This window comes from Castor canadensis, chromosome 9 (assembly GCF_047511655.1).
Source record: "Castor canadensis chromosome 9, mCasCan1.hap1v2, whole genome shotgun sequence".
NCBI lineage: Eukaryota > Metazoa > Chordata > Mammalia > Rodentia > Castoridae > Castor > Castor canadensis.
Genome location: NC_133394.1, coordinates 81,370,327 through 81,388,848, shown reverse-complemented (window position 1 = coordinate 81,388,848; position 18,522 = coordinate 81,370,327).

Here is an 18,522-nt window from a genome sequence, read left to right as displayed (position 1 = left end):
TCATGACCAGTGTGTTGACATTGGAGATGTCAGAGCTTCACTGCCTGATCATGGAGTGGCTTGCCTACCTGGTCTATAGGATGATATTGAGCACAGCTCCCAGTCCTACCACCAGCCAGAGAAACCTAGCTTGGAATTTTATTATTAAGCCACTAATATTGGAGATTTCATCCATTGAGGCATATTTACTTTACTGCATTGTCTTGCCTTATGTAGATTTAAATACAAAATCATTTAAATCAACAAAAAAAGCTTTATAAAAAAAAAAATCATTCCACTATCTATAGGCTATGAGCTAGTATTCAGATTACAGACTTAATATATGTTGTCTAATTTATAAATATATGTATACGTACAAATATATAAACAAACATCACACACATATACGTACATAACATTCATATGTATATATATTATGATAGCTCTGATTATAGATTAAACAAATTAAATTTGATTTTTATCCCATTTAGTTTTTTTACCTATCAAGGTAGAAATTATTTTGCAGATGACAAGACTGGGCTCAGAAGAGTTAATTAATTTGTGTTAGGTCACTGACTCAGGACCTAACCTAAGTGTGACTGGCTATAAGTTTGTCTTTCCATGGCGCAACTCTAGCTGGTATCTATTTACTTCCTCATGGCTCCCAAAGCAGTCAGCCTGAAATACTCTCAGCTAGTACAAGAGCACTGCAATGTGACTCATAGTAAGTCCTGGTATCCTCCTGGTCACACAGTCTACTAGAGGCATTATAGCTGTACTTGTCCATCCTCCTTCTACTGTGACTCTAATCGAGGTAGCCACTTAATTACAGTGTAAATATTGTATTAGTCTGTTTCCTTTGTCATATCAAATGCTTGAGGTCGAGGTAATGCTTGAAGAAAGAGGTTTATTTAGCTCACAGTGTTGGAGGCAGATATTCTAAACAGCATGGCTTGGCTCTAGCTCTGGCTCTGGTCTCCTTGGCTGCATCACTTCATGGCAGATGGCACCATGGTAGAGCCTGTGCAAGAGAGAGAGATCACATACAAGGCAAGAAGATGGAGTTGGGAGGGGCTGTTCTTGCTCTTTTATAATACCCCTGTTTTCAGAAATAATTGAGGTTTCACTAGAACTAACTTAATTCATTTCAAGGGCAGGCCCTTAATGACCTAATGACCTCCCACCAGGCCTCATCTATTAAAAGTCCCATCACCTCTTAGCATCACCATGCTGAGGACTAAGCTTCTAACACACAAGCCATTGCTTGCATGCATCAATGTTCTAACTTCATTAATGGTTCTATTTAAATTTGAATTTAAAGATGTCAGAGGATCCAAGATGGCAACTAGGGTACAGAAGCAGTTAACCTAAACTCCGTGACTCCTAAACCTTCCTGAGAAGCTGGAGCCACACTTGAGTAATTCTGACTGCTTCTAGCCAAAATGATAACTGCCATCAAAGTAGATGCAGAAAAAATTCAAAGACTGACCCACAAATCAGCCTTTAATTGGACCTAACAGCTGTGAGTGACCCACAGCCAGCAAGTGGGTCCAGTCCCAGGGAAATCCTCCTTCCCCATGGTGACTTTTTTTCCTTCCTTCTTTTCTCCTCCTCCACCAAGTGGAAATAAAGCACCAACAAGAATCAAGGCTTCAACACCCTAAACCCCTAGCCTGTGGAAAGCTTTCCCATAACACATTACACTAAGAAAACTTGAGGGCTGCCACCACTGCTTCAGCTGCACTGCTGGCTTCAAACCTACCTCTAAGACATTCAACAGACCAAACAGGTGAGCACCATGCATCACATGGAATTCCCCCAGCCACCCTTGGGATAAACCAGCACAGCCCCTGGGCAGACTGACACCCCCTAAAAAAAACTGAATAACAAACAGCAAACTGTAATCTAGCACAACAGCAGAAGGGGCAGGAATGCTGAAAGTGCACCAGAGAAAGGCGGAGGGGCAAGGAGTTAATCTCAGCACAAACTCTCAGTAAATAAGCACTGGAAAGGCAGGAAGGCCAGAGCAGGCAATAAGCCACTCCTGGAAGCAAGGGAGGTAAGGGATCACAGAACACATCTCCTGAGCCAGTGAACAGTACCCAAAGTCAAACTGCCTCACAAAATTTAAAAACAAACAGCAAATCATCATAATACACTGACAGCAGAGGGGACTGACAGAACACTGACCCTGCCCCAAAGAAAGGAGGCAGGGCAAAGAAATAAGCCTTCAGCATGGAAATCCCAATAAATAAACACAGCAAAAAGCCACTACCAAAACAGGGCAACTAGTGGACTATAGAAATTATCTCCTGAACCTGAGGGCAGCATTCAAACTTAAACTGCCACACCTTGCTGGGGGAGTAGCTGACCAAGCAGCTGCAGCTGATGGGTAACACAGCTATCACATGGGGAAATCAATATCTCTGACCACCCTGCATGATCTGGCAAAGCTACCTCACCTCACAATTTCAGTTAAACTGGTACACAGAAGAACAAAACACTGCTCACAAGCCAGTCACCTGGCAAGACCACGTCAGAGCTTCTGCTTATATGCCAATACCAGGACTGGATGCTGGGGGAGTAACTCCAGAACTTAAACTAAGACTGAAATTCTATTGTTCCTGAACCTGGTGTTTTTCTTTTTGTTTGTTTGTCTGTTTTGTTTTTTGTTTATTTGTTCATTTTTTTCCATTGATTTCTTTGGATTTTTGTTTGTTTGTTTTGTTATTGTGAGTTTTCTATTTTTATTTTTATTCTATTATCTTTTTTCTTTTTCTACTATCAACTTTACCATCATCATCCTCTCATCCCTACTCTCACCCCCTTCACTCTCCCTCTTTCTCCTGTGCTAAAATCCATTGCACCTCTCCTCAACAACTCATTCTGTCCCTTCTCACCCACTCTCTTCCCTAGCCCTCACTTTCCTCTCCCATACTCCCCCACCCTGTCACCAGACTACCTCACCCTCCTACACACTCATCACCTGCTGACCAACCAACTATATCAACTTTACACAAACCCAAATCCCCGCAATCCCTAACACAAACACCCTCTACTACATCAACAGAAATACACTCAAACACACACAAGGACCACAAAAACAGCAGCTCCCTGCACTGTTTTCTCCACTCACCCACCCCACTTCAATGATTTATTTCATCAATGGGTCATTGATGAAATAAAAGAGGAAATTAAAAGGTTCCTGGAAGTTAATGAAAATAAAGACGACCTATCAGAACCTACAGGACACAGCAAAGGCAGTCCTAAAAGGAAAGTTTATAGCCATGAATGTATATATTAAAAGGACAGAAAGATTTCAAATAAATGACCTAATGCTACATCTCAAACTCTTAGAAAAACAAGGACAAGAAAACCCAAAACAAGCAAAAGGAGAGAAATAACAAAAATAAGGGCTGAAATTAATGAAATAGAGGCCAAAAAAGCCATACAAAGAATCAACAAAACAAAATGCTGATTCTTTGAAAAAATAAACAAGATTGACAGATTCCTGGCAAATCTGACTAAAATGAGGAGACAAAAAAACCCAAATCAGTAAAATCAGAAATGCAAAGGGGGAGATGACAACAAACACCATGGAAGTCCAGGAAATCACCAGAAACTACTTCGAGAACCTATATTCAAATAAATTAGAAAATCTTAAAGAAATGGACAGATTTCTAGATACATATGATCATCCAAAACTGAACCAAGAGGAAATTAATCACCTGAATAGATCTATAACACAAAATGAAATTGAAGCAGCAATCAAGAGTCTCCCCAAAAAGAAAAGTCCAGGACCTGATGGATTCTCTGCTGAATTCTATCAGACCTTTAAAGAAGAACTAATACCAACTCTCCTTAAGCTTTTCCACAAAATAGAAAGGGAAGGAATATTGCCTAACACATTCTATGAAGCCAATATTACACTCATCCCAAAATCAGACAAAGACACCTACAAAAAGGAGAACTATAGGCCAATTTCCTTAATGAATATTGATGCAAAAATCCTCAAAATAATGGCAAACCGAATCCAACAACACATCAAAAAGATCATTCACCATGACCAAGTAGGCTTCATCCCAGGAAGGCAGGGGTGGTTCAACATATGCAAATCTATAAATGTAATACAGCACATTAATAGATGCAAAGAAGAAAACCACTTGATCATCTCAATAGATGCAGAAAAAGCCTTTGATAAGATCCAACATCATTTCATGATAAAAGCTGTAAGAAAACGAGGAATAGAAGGAAAGTACCTAAAACATTATAAAGACTATATACAACAAACCTATAGCCAACATCATACTTAATGGAGAAAAACTGAAACCATTTCCCTTAATACTAGGAATGAGAGAAGGATGCCTACTCTCCCCACTCCTATTCAACATAGTCCTGGAATTCCTATCCAGAACAGTAAGGCAAGAAGAAGAAATGAAGGGCATAAAAATAGGTAAAGAAACTGTCAAAATATCTCTACTTGTAGATGACATGATCCTATACATCAAAGACCCAAAAAACTTTACCCAAAAACTCCTAGACACCATAAACAGCTTCAGCAATGTGGCAGGAAACAAAATCAACTTACAAAAATCATTAGCTTTTCTATACACCTACAATGAACAAATTGAAAATGAATATATGAAAACAATTCCACTCACAATAGCCTCAAAAAATATCAAATATCTAGGGTTAAATTTAACAAAGGATGTGAATGACCTCTATAGGAGAACTATAAACCTCTGAAGAAAGAGATTGAGGAAGACTACAGAAAGTGGAAAGATCATCTGTGCTCATGGATTGGTAGAATCAACATAGTAAAAATGGCTATACTTCCAAAGAAAATCTACATGTTCAATGCAAAACTCCAATGACATTCATCACAGAGATTGAAAAATCTATCCTAAAGTTCATTTGGAAACACAAGAGACCGTGAATAACCAAGGCAATACTCAGCAAAAACAGCAATGCTGGAGGTATCACAATATCCAACTGCAAACTACTTTACAAAGCAATAGCAATAAAAACAGCATGGTACTGGCATAAAAACAGATATGAAGACCAGTGGAACAGAATAGAGGACCTTGGAATAAATTCACACAGCTATGCCCAACTTATTTTTGGCAAAGGTGCCAAAAACATATGACTGAAAATAGACAGCCTCTTCAACAAATGTTGCTGGAAAAAGTGGTTATCTGCCTGCAGAAAACTGAAAGTAGATCCATGTTTACCACCCAATGGCAGTATTAATTCAAAATGGATCATGGACCTTAATATCAGACCCAAAACTCTGAAGCTAGTACAGAAAAGAGCAGAGAATACTCTGGAAGCAATAGGTATAGGCAAGGACTTCCTCAATAGAACCCCTGCAGCTCAGCAACTAAGAGAAAGGATTGACAAATGGGACTACATGAAATTAAAAAGCTTCTGCACAACAAAAGAAATGATCTCTGAACTGAAGAGACCACCCACAGAGTGGGAGAAAATATTTGCTAGCTATACATCAAACAAACGACTGGTAACCGGAATATACAGGGAGCTGAAAAAACTAAACTCTCCCAAAATTAATGAACCAATAAAGAAATGGGCAACTGAACTAAACAGAACTTTTCCAAAAGAAGAAGTCCAAATGGCCAAAAAACACATGAAAAAGTGCTCACCCTCTCTGGCCATAAAGGAAATGCAAATCAAAACCACACTAAGAGTCTACCTCACCCCTGTTAGAATAGCTATCATCAAAAACTCTACCACCAACAACTGTTGGTGAGGATGTGGGGATAAAGGAATCCTCATACACTGCTGTTGGGAATGCAGCTAGTAAAACCACTCTGGAAAACAATATGGAGGTTTCTTTAAAAACTAAACATAGATCTACCATATGATACAGCAATCCCACTCCTAGGAATATACCCAAAGGAATGCGACTCAGGTTACTCCAGAGGCACCTGCACACCCATGTTTATTGCAGTGCTATTCACAATAGCCAAATTATGGAAAAAGCCAAGATGCCCTACTACTGATGAATAGATTGAGGAAATGTGGTATTTATGCACAATGGAATTTTACTCAGCCACAAAGAAGAATAAAATCCTTGTCATTCACAAGTTAATGGATGGAACTGGAGAACATCATTCTGAGCGAGGTTAGCCGGGCTCAGAAAGCCAAAAATCAGTTGTTCTCCTTCATATGCAGACTTTAGAACTAAAACAAATGCAGTAGTATTATTGGACTTGGGTCACATGCTAAGGGGAGAGCACATATGGGAGGAATAGGGAAAGGTAGGAAACCCAAAACTTGAAAGTGTTTGATGTGCTAACTGCAGAGGAGCTAAAATAGTAACCTTAAAATGACAGAGATCACTATGGGAAGGTGATAAGGAAGTAGTGAAGAGGTCCAGTAGCGATGAATCAATTTGGGCTGCAGTAACACGTGCATGGAAGCAAAGCTAGGAATCTCTCTGTATAGCTATCCTTATCTCAAATTAGCAAAAACACTATGTGTGTTTCTTATTTTTGCTTATGTCTTCTCTTTAACAAAATTGGAGAACAGGGCAGAACAGGTTCTGCTTGGAAGTGAGGGGGGTAGCGGGGAGAGAGAGAAGGTGGGGGGCAGGGAGGAGAAATGGCCCAAACAATGTATACACATATGAATAAATGAATAAATAAAAAATAAATAAAATCCAGTTCAAAACCCAAAAATAAGTAAATAAATAAATTTAAAGATGTCATATGTCCATAAAAAGATGGGAGCAAATATATTTATTGCACATTTTTTCAAAATATTAAATAGCCTTTCACTTTTTAATAAAAACAAAGTAAAGTTAGTCATGGTCTAGCTAAAGTATTCTTAAAAATCCATGCATGGTTCTTGGTCAAAATATAGATCACAAGGAAGCAGAAACATCATGGTAATTTTGATGCAATGATTCTAGAGTTCAGATTATCCATCTTAAACACCATGGCTAACATGTTCTATATGTTGATTTGTGATTCATGCACACCCTTTCTAAAAGGAGTTTTCATTTTTTCCTGATGTCTGAAAACCCTAATTTATTTTTCTCACAAGATGTATTATTGAAGACATCAAACTCCTCCTACTATGAAAATTGATATTAACTAAGAAAATTAACCTTTCTTAGTTAATATAGAACAATTCCCTGGATACCTACCATAGGCTGACTTCTATCCCACTGACCATTCAAGTACAACTTCATCTAACTTTAAATTTCCAACATGAATTTTTATTTGGCAATATTAATTTAGGGGAGAACTGATCCTAATGATACTTTCATCACATATTGGAACCAAACCAATTGTCTATCAACCACATTGAAGTCTGAACAACCAAACTGTGCTATATTTATCTAACAGAATATTATCTGTCAATAAAAGCAATGAACAGATACATGCATGTAAGTCAATCATTAAAACCATTATGTTCAGCAAAAGAAGTTAGACACCAAAGACAACTTACTATACAATTCCAATTCTACAAAGCTCAAGAAAAGGCAAAATTAACTTTTGGAATAAAAATCAGACTAGTGGTTGTCTCTAACAGACTGAAACTAGAAAGAGATGTGAAGGAACTTTCTAGAGTAATGGACATGTTTTATATATTGATTGGAAGTATCAAAATTCATCAACACTTATTGAGCTGCACATTTAAAATCTATGTGTTTTACTATACATATTTCTACCTTAATTTTAAAGTACATTTACAAAAGACGATGGTTACTCTATTTCCTAGTGTTACTTTAAGTCCTACCAGCTTTGAAGCTGTGCCGTGCGTTCACATGGACACAGCACAGATCCACCAGCCAAGAGTGATTTGAAGGGAACATGAGAAAATTCTCTCCTGGGTTAGACCACCTACAGGGTTAAATTCCAAGCATCCCACAGCTCTCTCTACCATGCTGGCTAGCAGCTGGATACCTTAGGGACCATGGCTTCCTTGCAAGTCAGGGTGACTGAAAACATCATGTGGGATTACCGGGGTTTTGCTTGTTGTTTTTTTTTTGTTTTGCTGGGCATTTTTTTAAAAAAGAAATTTGTGGAGGCCATAATTTGATATGATTTTAAAGAAAAATGTGAATGTAAACACAATGGCAGGCTAATAAAAGAAAACTTGCAGTAAGATATAGGAAAATTTACTTCCAATACTCTAGAAATGAAATAAAATCACATATTTGGAATTTGTGAAGAATTTTTTCATAGGTCTTAAAAGGGGAAAACAGTATTGTTCACTTCAACTAAATTCACCCTGAACAAAACACTGGACTCTTCTTTGTTTTTGTTTTTTGAGATGAAGTCTTGCTCTGTAGCCCAAGCTGGCTGTGAACTTGATCCTCCAGTCTCAGACTCCCAAGTACTAAAATTACAGAAGTATACAACACCACCAGGTTCATACTGGACTGTTTTAAATGTTTCTTACCATGTACCTCTTTTATTTAATTTTGCTCAGTTTTCTGTTTTTTAAAATAGAAAGCAAAAAAAGTAAAATGAAGCAATAGTTTCAAAAGCATTGATTAATGGTTTGTTTAGACATCTTAGAAGATAGGTATTAAAGTGCCACTAGTGAGCCTCTTCACAAATAAACTAATGACAACCTTTTTGTTTTAATTATCTTTGCACATCCAGCATTCATTTGACACATGCCTGGTTCATAGTAGGTATTGAAAACGATGGATGGATGGATAGAACAGAGACTTTGGAGTATCCATTGCCTACATCATCGCAGACTTGCAAAGAGAACAATTGGCTTCTGTTTCATGGAAGTATCAATTTGGACCTTATGAAAAACTGAAGTTAAAAGGTTGCAAATCTTGTACTTTGGCCTCTGCCTTGTGGCCTTTGCAGCCATTGGGTACAGAAGCAGGAATCTAACTTGCTGAGTTATCTGGACTACAGAAGAAAATGAACACATAAACGTCTGACAGATGCCCAATGGAAAAAGCAGATACTCCAGTAAGAGAGACACCACATAGTCTTCAGGAGAGTGAATTTTTCTCCTTCTTTTTCTCATTTCAGCCTTCTTAATTCAGTTTTACCTATAGAAGCTGTGATCTATCAATAAGAAAAAAATGTTAACATTGATTAATAAAACCACAATACTATTTAAAATTTGCTGTTCAGTATTTGACTTTATTCCCAGAAGCCCTGCAGTTTACAGCAATAGTCAAAGGAGTGAATCTTGTTGTTACTGTGCTAAGGGTAAATGTTTTGTTTAGACCAATGTGTTGATTGACAATTTCATGTAATTTGAGGAATGCAAACCCATGTAATTCCTTCTTACATTACTAACTAGTCACATTTGTTAAGTTTGTCTATATAGAAGAAACAACCAAAACACATAAATGCCATGCAGTATAATTTTTCAAATATTTTAGGTTTAGGAATTTTTATTCAATACTCTTCTCACAGTCTTTATATCAACTATGACAATTAGACCCATCATTAAAATTTGGGAAAAATAAAAGAGATTTCAAAGAAATGAAAAGGCAAGGGTTAGCTAGGAAATATAATTAATTGTTCTGTTTTAGTCACAGGATACCAGTGCACATTCTGCTTGGGAAATGGCACCTCTCATTTTTTCTCAACTGAAACCTTAAAACTACAACTTTCATTTTTTCATCATTCTTCTGAGAGTGAGTAGTACATTTGTGAGTGATTAATGAACTATTTTGCTTACTTGGGGTTGGCTCCTCACTGAGTAGATCTATGGGATGAAGACTTCACAGTGCAATGGCAAGACTTTGTTACATCATAATTGAGCCATTTATCAAATATACTATTTGTGATATGGTTTTCTTAAAGAGTAATTAAACTTACAGATATATAGATGACTTCATAAGTACTTAAAATATCTTTTTCATTTATTGTAAAGTGAATGCCTAAACTTACAGATATATAGATGACTTCATAAGTACTTAAAATATCTTTTTCATTTATTGTAAAGTGAATGTCAATTGAAAAAATTATTCAACAATAAACCTAGTTATAAATTATACTAGTTTTATCTTGGAAAATGAATATGAAACAGTGGAATCCTACTTAGCAAGAACATATTTCAGAAAATTTTTTATTTTTCAAAATTTGGAGCAAATGGCTATGGTGTGTCAGCTGCACGCATCTCTCCTGAAATGTGAATTTTATTTTAGGAAATGAATGAAGCCACCCCCTTTTTTTCACTTTGTTATGCTCTGCATGTCCCTGTGCCTTTCTTACCACCAGGCAGTCATTCGATCATCTTGTTCTGCCACCATTTGGCTCCCACCCATTATCTGAGCTGTTGCTGGTGTTTTTCCTTGTAATGTACTTCCCCAGGGCCTCTGAGCTGGACAGTGGTCCCCTTGTGTTCCAGTGTCTCAATTGATACTCTCTATTGCTATCTTTGCAGTCCTTTAGGTTTCATTTTTCTCAAATAACCTGTTATTTTGTGAGGTCCTGTTCTAGTTTTGAATAGTCTCTATTTCCAATTTTAAAATATCTAAATCCATAGGAAACTTTTCTATCATGGTGGTCAACACTCATTCTACCACAAAGACCAATTCTGGCCTCTCTTGGCTTGTGGCTTCTCACTGTTTGATACCAACAAAAGCAAAGATTCTGCCCATTTACCTTAATAAAGTATGAATTTGAATATGGAGCAGAGCGTTTGAGCTATTACAGGAAAACATAATTACAAGGAGGATTTGGCTCTGGTTTTGAATCAGCCTGAAATTGTAGGCAGATCCCTTGACCCCCACCCTGGATGCAAAGCCACAAGACCAAAGGAGGACATCATCTCCTGATGCCAACTCATCAGATTTAAAGAAAAATAAGGCATTCTGCATGTCTTAAATGTCTTCTAGTTTGTAGAATGAGATCAGATATCTTCCCATTTTTAATAGTCTCCCTAGTGTGCCACTTTATAATTGTACTTACCGTTTTCCTTTATCCTATGGGTAATTAATCTGGCCTATTTGAGCTATTTAATCAAAATTTATATTTCCATCAAGGAACTACCATCTTTAATTTTTAAGATATTTCTTTCTAAAATAAAATATACATTTTTCAAATACAGAAGTTATTTTTCCAAAAAAGGGGACTTTGCCACACATAGGTAAAAATGGACATTTCAAAATATTTGATGGTGATGATGCTAACAGTGACAAAAATTCATGTTTTCCAGACCTATTAATTTTGTGCTTCTTTTATTTCTGATATTGGCCTACCTTTTAACTCATCATCACTTTATATCATCTAACTTTATTATAAACTGTTTAAAATACTTTTACATTTTAAAACTTGAGGAGACATATCATCTCATCCTTTCCTTCTGAACATAGCTGTGCCTAGAGTATCCAAATGAACAGATAACCATTTTGACTTTAAAAATCTTCCTCAGAAATATATTCTTAGCTATCTAAAAAATTTAATCTAAATAACCAATATTTTAATCTTTGGGGTGATATGTATGGTATAGTAGGAAGATCTTATCCTTGGCAACGAGGTCAGATAGTACTATAAGAAATTTGTCATCGATTCAGTCACTAATTATTAGTAAGTTTTTTATACAGGTATAGTTCTATCACAGCAGCAATACGAAGATCTATTTGTGAATAGAGAAAAGTGTGATGAAAATAGGAAATGCCACGAGAAAAAGCCTTAAAACTAGAAATTTTTTGAGTGTGTACAAAATTCTAGGTATGAAAAAGAATCACCTGCCAAAAAATGAGATGTCTATAGGGAACGCAATCTTCCAGTGGTATCGCTAAGAATCCACAGTGGATACAGTCAAGCAGAAAATGCTGAAATAATTTCCAATAGATGTCCACTAAGTGACCAGCTGGCTTTAAACTCAATGAGTGTTGTAACCTATACAGTTGATGCAATAGAATGAGCTATTGCATACAAAATTACAACAAGACCATAAGTAAAGACTGGCAAGGATTTGTTTGTTGTGGACCCACAAACTATTATTATTGTGGATCATTGCAGAAGGTCCAAGACAGCGGGAAACCTAAGTCACACCAAAAATATTACCCGACTAGTAACTGAAAGACTGTCACTTGTGGAAACCCTGAGATGATTTCTGAGAACAGATTTCACATTGCTCACCAAAGAATGTGCTGACCTGATAAAAACATTAGACATTGTAATAAAACCAATAAGGACACTCATAAACTATGTAGGCCAATCACAAAGTAATTGAATAATGAAGGAATACCTTGAAACTTTCTCTCTGATAATTAAAAATTTGATTCTTTTTGAAAAGACAAAGGTTCAAAGAAAATTGTACAAAAATAATAGATCAAATTTATCCCTCAGTTGTCCATATGTAGAAAAGGGAATTCTTTCTTTGTTTTTCTAACCATGGCTGGTATATAATAAGGAAGAGATCTGTGTTTTCTAGAAGGCTGGTGTGTCTAAGCATGCCAATAAATTTACTGTTTGTTACTTGTCTCATATCCCTGAAAAATGACAATCTCCATTTTCTCAACAAGATCACCATAAAAATTTCCTGAATGCAGAAACTTTCAAGATTATACATTTTTCAATTTTTTTTTCAGCACTTAAGATTTACTATTTTTGGGAGAGTAGTACTGGTGTTTGAGCTCAGTGCCTCATACTTGCTAAGCAAGTGCTCTACCACTTGAGTCATGCCCCATACACTTTTGATTTAGTTCATTTTTCAAATAAGGTCTTGCACTTTTCCCCCAAAAGTCAGCCTTGGAACAAGACCCCCCTATGTCTATCTTCTGAGAATTGGGATTACACCTATCCACTCCCACTCCCAGTTTGTTTTATGAGATAAGGTCTTGCTAACTTTTTGCCTAGAGTGGTCTAGAACTATGATCCTCCTATCCCTGCCTCTGGAGTAGCTGGGAAAAGAAACAAGAGATTTGACTTAAGCTATTAAATTCAATATAAAGGAAGGCTACAAGGCTGGGACCAGTGGTTCAAGTAATTACTTGGGAAGAAGATATGGGTAGGCAGATGGTTCGAGGCTAGCATAGGCAAAAAATCCATAAGATCTCATCTCAAACAATAAAAGGAGGGTTGAGGGTGTGGAGCTATCATTCCAGCTATGCAGGAAGCATAAATGGGAGGACTGCAGTACAGGCTGGCCTGACATAAATGCAAGACCCTCTCTTAAAAATAACCAAATCAAAAAGGGGGTGTGTGTGGGAGAATGGCTCAAATGGTAGAGTGTCTGCCTAGTAAGGACAAGACCCTGAGTTCAAACCCCCAGTACTGGAAAAAAAAAAAGGAAGTCATAATATCTGACAGAATTTGTAAGATAAATCCGTCTTTCTTGAATGATAATTTCGGGGAAAGCCCCCACAGAATATTCAGATGTATATTTCATATTATAAAGTTACTCTTTTCAGTAAGAGCCATTTTTAAAATACTTTTTTAGAATGAGAATGAATAAACTTTTTTTAGTCAGAATTTGAGGAAAGTTAGGATAGAATGAACACAGAAATACATGAAAAGATAATTACCCCAAAATTCCAAAACTGGTAAAAGGAAATAAGTCATAGAAGCTCAGGCAGTCCCAAATGGAATGAGCTCAATTGGGTACATGGTAGTGAAACTGCAGTTCACCTAAGTCAAAGAGAATCTCTTAGATATTGGGAGATAAAGCATCATCCTAAAAGAAGTCATAATTAAAATTATAGGTGATTTTTTTCCAGTAACAATGAAATCTAAAAATTTCCTAAAAATTGAAGAAAATATCAATCTACTGATAAGAAACATTTGTAAATCTCATTGAAAATAACTTCTGTAAAGTGAAAAAAAAGATGGTTAGAAAACAAAGCATGAGATTGCCCAAAATATAATCTTATCATTTGAAATTTTGTATAAAATACTTCTGTCAGAATGAGTGGAACTCTAGGGCAGGATCTATAATGCAATGAGAAATGAAAGGCAAGGAACATATCTTAATATTTTCTTTAAAAGTTCAATTTGACTCAAATGAGAGCAAGCCCTCTTGTTACGGACTGAATACCTGTGTCCCTTCAAAATTCACATGCTGAAACTTTAATCTCCAGTGTGATAGCATTTGGAGGTGAGGCCCATGGGAGGTAATTACGATTAGATTAGGCCATGAGGGAGGAGGCCTTCATGATGGGATTGACTTACTTATTACAAAAAGGAGGAAGATACACAAGATTCATCCTTCCACTATGTGAGGACACAATAATTTGGGAAGAGAAGGGGGACTAATTTTTACTGATACATATTACATTATACATAGTAAAGGGTGAAAACCATTGTTTTGTACAATTAATATATGCTAATAAAAAAGGCTGCCATCTTCAAGCTAGAAAGAGCACCTTCTTCCAGGCACCTTGATTCCAGCCTCTAAAGTGTGAGAAATAGAGGCTTGTTTGTTTAAACCCTTTGGTTTATGGCATTCTTCTACAGCAGCCCGAACTGACTAAGACATGTCCAAAGATAATAAATGTGGCAGGTAAGGGAGGTAAGAAGATATTTAAAAGTTATTTTGATAAGTCTTCAATTCCTTTGGCCAAAAATCTTTTCAGGAAACATATTTTAGAATGGCTACCTATATTGGACCTATCCCGAAGAAATTCTGAGAACCTTAGGACATCAGATTCATTGCAACATGCTCATTTTACAAATGAGGTCCCCCTGTCCTCAAGGAATATGCTCCAATACCCCCAGTGGATGCCTGAAACCACAAATAGTATCCAACCTTAGATGTACTAAATCTTTTCTCTCTCCCTGTCAAAATATCTTTATACTGTACTCCTTCTTCTTGTGGTGATGTGACCTGCACAATGTCTACTTGAAGAGTCAAAGTAAAATGAATGTACTGTGATGTAGCATTAGATTACTACGTAATGGTGACACAAGCATTGCAGTAGTCTATAGTCAATATGACTACTAACAGGCAGGTAGCATATACAGTGTGGCTACACTGGATAAAGGGCTTATTCCTGTCTTGGACATAGGGAATGGGACAGTGTGAAATTTCTTCATGCTATTCATATTGGTGCATGATTTAAAACTAATGAATTTTATTTCTGGAATTTTCTACTTAATATTTTCAGGCCATGATTGACTGTGAGTAATTGAAATCATGAAAAGCAACATGACAGGTGGGTGTCTGAAACTCTGTTACATGAGCTATTAGTTTCTTACTCAATCTCTTGTAGCAAAAAGAAATATTTATAGACAATCCATTTTCAAAGAGAACAATATTGCTCCATTGGGTTGTAATCTCCTTTTTAGTGGTAGAAAAAAATTCTTAGCTATTACAGTGGTTTGTGGCCCTCCAGAGTTCAACCCTATCTAACACAATCTTATTCCTTAGTGCTTAATTTCTTTCCTTAGGAAGACTTTAAACTTAATTTTGTTTTTAGCAGAATGATAATGAGAAATATTGTGATAAGATGGTGTTTCATTTATTCATCATCAGTTAAGCATTTTTTTCAAGAATATTTATTGAATGCATGCTCTGGGCATAGGCTTTTTTGCAGTAGGTTGAAAAGTGAGTAGACGTCAGGTGAAGAGATGAAGTCATCAAATGTTGGCAACTCTCAAGAAACTTTATTGTGAAAAGGGAGAGAAATATAAAGAGCTAGGTAGGAACATGTATGAGTAAGAGAGGTTTCTTCTTTTTTTTAGGGAAGAGACTCAAAAATTAGATGCCAAAGAAAGCGAGCCAATAGGGAGAAATGGATGGTACAGAAGGGAGAGAAAAGGACCTGGGAAAGCTATAATAGATTCAACCCTCTTTCCTGATCTTCACTAATGACAGTTTGGAAAGAAAAAACAAATTCAGATCTTTTCCTTTGGATACAGAAAGCACGTCAGGGAGAACAGTCTAGAAGCTCTCTGCCCTCTGAAAATAACATTGTTTATTGACCTCCTCTTTAAGCAAGAACATCTCACTAATGTTCACCTGATGTCAAACTCTGTGAGAACTCCCAGTCTCATGTAAATAGTCATCGATGTGGTTTCCCTGTCTCCACACAAAGCAATTTAAAGAGAGGCAAACCTTGTCCTTTAGAACATCACAATAAAAAACAGATGACATGGACGTACACGTCCACCACCACCACTACCGCACAAGGATACCATATTATAGTAAAAGAACATGATGGTCTGAAATGAGAATTTTTTAAAATTTTATTATTCATATGTGCATACAAGGCTTGGTTCATTTCTCCCCCCTGCCCCCACCCCCTCCCTTACCACCCACTCCGCCCCCTCCCTCTCCACCCCTCAATACCCAGCAGAAACTATTTTGCCCTTATTTCTAATTTTGTTGTAGGGAGAGTATAAGCCATAATAGGAAGGAACAAGGGGTTTTGCTGGTTGAGATAAGGATAGCTATACAGGGCATTGACTCACATTGATTTCCTGTGCGTGTGTGTTACCTTCTAGGTTAATTCTTTTTGATCTAAACTTTTCTCTAGTACCTGTTCCCCTTTTCCTATTGGCCTCAGTTGCTTTTAAGGTATCTGCTTTAGTTTCTCTGCACTAAGGGCAACAAATGCTAGCTAGTTTTTTAGGTGTCTTACCTATCCTCACCCCTCCCTTGTGTGCTCTTGCTTTTATCTTGTGATCAAACTCCAATCTCCTTGTTGTGTTTGCCCTTGATCTAATGTCTGCATATGAGGGAGAACATACGATTTTTGGTCTTTTAGGCCAGGCTAACCTCACTTAGAATGATGGTCTCCAGTTCCATCCATTTACCAGCGAATGATAACATTTCGTTCTTCTTCATGGCTGCATAAAACTCCATTGTGTATAAATACCACATTTTCTTGATCCATTCGTCAGTAGTGGGGCATCTTGGCTGTTTCCATAACTTGGCTATTGTGAATAGTGCTGCAATAAACATGAAATGAGAATTTATATTAAGTACAAGTTTGGTATTTGTTATTTCTGGTTTATGGAATATGTGAAGGTTCTGCTGGGAAATTGGTTAGAGTTAGGAAGGATATTACTTACCCTTATCATAAACGGAGGAGACCTGGAGGAAAGAGGGGGCTAGATCTTTGACCATACTGTAAATTCTGAGCATAAAACCTCGCCTGTGTCCCCCATCACTCAAGCTTCCAAGCACTCAATGTGGAGCAGCCACTGACTGACTACATGCAGTCCGAGGTTCAGAGACTTACTGACGGAAAAGCTGGGCCAAGGTTGAATAGGTGAGCCTGGGTAGAAGGCAGAGTGAATGCCAGAATGGGTAGGAAAGGTATAAAACCTCCTCAGGTGGCCTAGGAGAGGCCTGGTGGTGGCCTATGACAGAGCAAGCCCCCTAGAAGAACCCTGCACAGGTGAGGGTCAGCACCTTACCAGGTACTGCCTTTGGGTTTCAGGCAGAACAAGCTGGATGTAAGGGTTATAAGAGAGAAATAACAGATGGTTTAGAAATAAATATAATATTGGCATGGCAAAAATTTAGCATTTTTTATGACAAAAGGGGAGAAATTTTACAATTTATTCCAGAAAATTCAACTTATTAAGTTTTCAAGTTGCAAAAAGACTTTATCAGAAAAATATTTTAGCAAAATTTATCTACTCTTTCAGCGTTGGCTATTGGTAGGTCTTATAGAAAGCATCTTGAAATGTATTCCAGGGCAAAAAAGTATATAGGGGCCATGTATTCTTAGGTTGAGAGAGTTTTGTCCAAAGTCAAAAGCTACCAAGAAGACAATTTGTGGAATAGCAGAAAATATTCACAAACCATATATCTCATAAGGGTCAATTTCCAAATTATACAGGAACTCCTACAAATCAATGCAAAACCAAAATAAAACAGACAAAAATCTTAACCTCCCAAATTAAAAATGAACCATGGACTTGAACAGACATTCATCCAAAGAAGAAACAAATAACCAGCAAGTCTATGAAAAGGTACTCAATGTGATAGATCATTTGAAAATGCAAGTTGAAATCATGATGAGATGATATTTCACATCTATAAGAAAAAAACCCAAAATAGAAAACATTGGGAGAAAGTGGAGAAACTGGAGTCCTTGCACATTGTAAAGTCACAATGTGTAAAATGTCACAGCCCTATGGAAAATAGACTGAAGTTTCCCCTCAAATTTAAAAATAGTACTAGGTGATCCAGCAATCTTACTTTTGGGTATTTGTCCAAAGGAGGAGATATTAGAACTCCCATGTTCATTGCTGCACTGCCTATAATAGCCACATGTGGGAACAACCCAAATTCTTGCTGACAAATGAATGGTTATAAAATATGATATAGACAAAGTGGAATATTATTCAGCCTTTAAAAAAGAGGGAAAAATGCACTATGAGGCAATACAAATGAACCATGAGGAAATTGTGTTAAATGAAACATGTCAGTTACAGAAGAACAAATACTGCATGATTCCACTTAACATAAGATTTTAAAATATAGTCAAACTCATAAAATCAGAGAGTGAATTGGTGGTGGTGAGGGGATGGGAGAGGAGATGATATGTGGATTACAAATCAGCAGATAAAACAGTTTGTGCAAAATGAGTAAGTTCTAGAGATCTGCCATATAACAGTGCACCTGTATTTA